General features: G+C 39.6%; 1 non-coding gene across 1 annotated transcript; it reads right to left on the bottom strand.

The window, feature by feature from the left end:
• Window positions 1-1,801: 1,801 nt before the first annotated feature.
• On the bottom strand, window positions 1,802-1,908 carry LOC131645338 (small nucleolar RNA R71). Its single transcript, XR_009296967.1, has one exon. It is a non-coding gene; the product is annotated as a small nucleolar RNA R71 (small nucleolar RNA).
• Window positions 1,909-4,261: the final 2,353 nt, after the last annotated feature.

The following is a 4,261-nucleotide window of genomic DNA, read 5'->3' on the forward strand; positions in this document are numbered from 1 at the left end:
TCTGCTTTCATTCAACCGTTTATTTTCTCACAACGATTTCTACACTGGAAATTGTTGTGAACTTTTCGTAGATCTAGCCTTACGTTAGATTTATCGCTTTTATTTCCTTGTTTTTATTTTCTGCCATTTAAATTCCGAAGAACGATCCAGCCAACCTGTGGTGGAAGTTCAGTACTTGAAGATCCAGTTACCATTTATTTAATTCAGGTTTTTATTTACCGCCTTATTTATATTTGTTTGCATGATATATTATATGCCATTTAATATGCTTATTATTATGAACCGAACCGATTTATGCATGTTTAATCGTATTAATATGTCTGGCTAAATTACTAAAGGTGTCGGTATGTAAAGTAAGTTAACCGTAGGGATCCGAAATAAATTGGCTTAATTATGTTTTATTAATTATCACTTATTTTTGGTTTATATGTCTAATTTAATTAGTAAGTCTTAAAACCAATAGAGCGAAAGTTTGAGGGGTTAGGACGGTCAAAGGTTAAAATCAATAGAGCGAAAGTTTGAGATCTTTAACCAGATAGTAGACATAGGACATTAGTTTTAAGGATGGCGAAAGCGTATTAAAACTAATTGGAACTTATTTATTTTCAAAAATTGTTTTTACACTCGAGCGGGATGGCGAAAGCGTACGTTAGGGTTATTAGCTTGCTCCGAGTCAACAGAGCGAAAGTTTGAGATTAGGAGATTTAAATAGATAACAACCTCGTAAAATAGGCATTTTATTAATTACATTGTTTCCAAAAAGCTCTTCTAAAATCTAATGGGATGGCGAAAGCGTACATTAGGATTATGATAGTAGTCTGAATCAACAGAGCGAAAGTTTGAGACGAGGATTTTTAATCAATGGAATTAGTAAAGATTTTTAATTTAATTATGCAAAAGCCAATGGACCTTCGGATTACCTTTAGTTAAACGAAATACATACTGATACCTGTCTTTTATTATTATTCTTTATTTTCTCACAATCACTTTCCCTTAGGAACAATCGAAATTTTAGTACTCCTAGCTTTACATAGTAACCTTAGATAACGGTAGATCGATTCATAGTCCTTGTGGATTCGATATCTTTTAAAACTACACGACACGACTGTGCACTTGCAGTTATCAGATTTATAGACACGTAAAGTCGCGATAAAGTTTTTGGCGCCGTTGCCGGGGACTATTTAAGTCGATATCGTAACTCACTGTTACACCGTAGAGACTAGGACAATTCTTCCCTTTCTTTCTGAACGATTGTATGCCAAATACTCGTTCAGAAGGAGGAGATTTAATACAACGAATTAACGAGATCGAGCGTTTCATTAACGTTAAACGTCGAGCTCGCAATCTTCCCGAAGTAGCAGAAATTCCGATTAATCAGGAATTGATTTTTACTGATCAAATTAATCAAATCACCCCGAAGTTAGAGATGGCTGCTATTCGTCCTCTTAGAGACTATGCCGCTCCTTCGCGCGCTGAACCGCTTTCGAGTATCGCACCACCTGCGATTGAGGCAAACAATTTCGAACTCAAACCTTCGCTGGTCCAAGCTGTTCAACAGAATCAATTCTCTGGAAGCCCTGTAGACGACCCCAATCTCCATTTATCCGTGTTCGTGCAATACGCCGACACTATCAAAGCCAACAACGTTAGTTCCGAAGCTATTCGATTACGCCTTTTCCCTTTCTCTTTGAGAGATAGAGCGAGAGCGTGGCTTTAATCCCTGCCTTCGAACTCCATGACTACGTGGGACGAATTGAAAAGAGTATTCTTAGCTAGATACTTTCAGCCTAGCAAAACTGCTATGCTTAGAGGTCAAATCAACGGATTTACCCAGAAAGATAACGAATCACTCTTCGAAGCTTGGGAACGTTACAAGGACATGCTTAGAATATGCCCTCATCATGGACTCGAACCATGGCTGATCATCCATACTTTCTATGGTGGTCTCTTATATAACACTAAAATGACTATAGATGCCGCTGCTGGCGGAGCATTAATGGACAAACCCCAAGATGAAGCATACAAACTCATAGAGAACATGGCACAAAACCATTACCAATGGGGTGGAGAACGAGCCGCTCTAAAGAAAGCCCAAACCAAAGGAGGAATGTACGAAATAAGTGGTATAGACCGCGTTAACGCTAAAGTAGACGCTTTAACTCAAAAGATCGAGAACTTAACCATCACTCCTTCAGCCACCGCTGCCGCTGTAACACCTAACTGCGAGATTTGTGGATTGACTGGACATGTAGTTGCTGAATGCCAACTCTTGACTGGAGTCCCATCTGATCAAGTAAACTATGCTCAAGGAAACCCTTATTCTAACACGTACAACCCTGGATGGAAAAACCACCCGAACTTTTCTTATAAGAACAACAATGCGTTGTATGCGCCTGGACAAGCACCTGCTGTACCACCTGGCTACCAAAAAGCGCCTGTAGCTGCTCAAAACACCCCTAGGAAGTCAAATCTAGAAATCATGATGGAGAACTTCATAGCTTCCCAACAACAAACCAATAAGGACTTCCTGAATCAAAACATCCACAATAGCGAGCAACTAAAACAACTATCGAACAAAGTAGATGCTTTAGCTACGCATAACAAAATGTTAGAAACCCAAATCTCACAAGTAGCTCAACAACAAGCACCTACTGCTGCCCCTGCTGGCACGTTTCCTGCTCAACCTCAACCCAACCTAAAGGACATGCGAACGCGATAACACTACGAAGTGGAACGAATTACGATGGACCCATAGATCCTAGAACTCAAAACGTACCCATGTCACAACAAGAGCCAAAGGAAACCCAAAAGAAAACAACTGACGAACAAACTGCTAAGACTAATGAGAACGATAACGAAGTGGAACCCGAAAAAGAGAAACCTTATGTTCCACCACCGCCTTATAAGCCACCAATTCCTTACCCTCAGAGATTAGCTAAATCAAAAACCGAAGCGCAATTTAAAAGATTTGTAGAACTTCTGAAGCAATTAAACATAACCATACCGTTCACAGAAGCCATAACTGAGATGCCTTCGTACGCTAAGTTCTTAAAAGAAATCTTATCAAACAAAAAGAAACTCGAGGATAACAATACTATAACGCTTACCGCTGAATGTAGCGCTATCATCCAAAATAACATGCCTCCAAAACTGAAAGACCCTAGTAGTTTCTCTATACCCTGCGTAATAGGAAAAACCATCATAGAGAAAGCCTTGTGCGACTTAGGAGCTAGTGTTAGTTTGATGCCTCTTTCGACCTGTAAGAAACTCAATCTAGGTGAGCTTAAAGCAACGAGAATGTCTCTTCAACTAGCTGACCGTTCAGTTAAATACCCCGTAGGAATGTTAGAGAATATCCCTGTTCGTGTAGGTCAATTCTGCATCCCAACTGACTTCATCATTATGGATATCCAAGAAGATTCTAACATCCCGATCATATTAGGAAGACCATTTTTAGCAACCGCTGGTGCAATTATAGATGTAAAGCGAGGAAAGCTTACTTTCGAAGTAGGAGAAGAGAAAATAGAATTTATACTTTCCCAATTCCTAAAAGCACCTTCTATAATTGACACATGCTGTTCTGCTGACATAATCGACGAGTGTGTCAAGGAAATAAAATCCGAACCAAATAAGGAAACCGAGATCCTAAGAATTCCTATGCCGCCAATTCTTGAAGACGACAACTGGCGTGAGGAATATCAAGATAACCACCTGAGTGAATGCTTAGCCTTAACTCCCGATCCTATACCTGGACCTAAGAAACCTGCTATAGAGCTGAAGACACTTCCTACCGATCTTAGATACGAATTTCTAGACGAAGAACTAAACCGACCAGTTATAGTGAACGCCAACTTAGGACGAACTGAGACTGAAAAATTACTTAATGTCCTAAGAAAATACCCTACCGCTTTAGGATATAACATATCAGATCTGAAAGGTATAAGCCCTTCTCTGTGTATGCACCGCATTATGCTCGAAGACGATAGTAAAACCTCTAGGGAACATCAAAGGCGAATAAATCCTATTATGAGCGATGTGGTTAAAAAGGAAATCCAAAAACTGCTAGAAGCTGGAATAATATATCCTATATCCGATAGTAAATGGGTTAGCCCTGTTCACGTCGTACCAAAGAAAGGAGGAGTCACTGTAATCACTAATGCAAAAGGAGAATCTGTAGCACAACGTACCCAAACTGGATGGAGAATGTGCATTGACTATAGGAAGCTAAACAAAGCTACCCGAAAAGACCATTTCCCTTTAC

The sequence above is a fragment of the Vicia villosa genome, linkage group LG1, assembly GCF_029867415.1.
Source record: "Vicia villosa cultivar HV-30 ecotype Madison, WI linkage group LG1, Vvil1.0, whole genome shotgun sequence".
Lineage (NCBI taxonomy): Eukaryota > Viridiplantae > Streptophyta > Magnoliopsida > Fabales > Fabaceae > Vicia > Vicia villosa.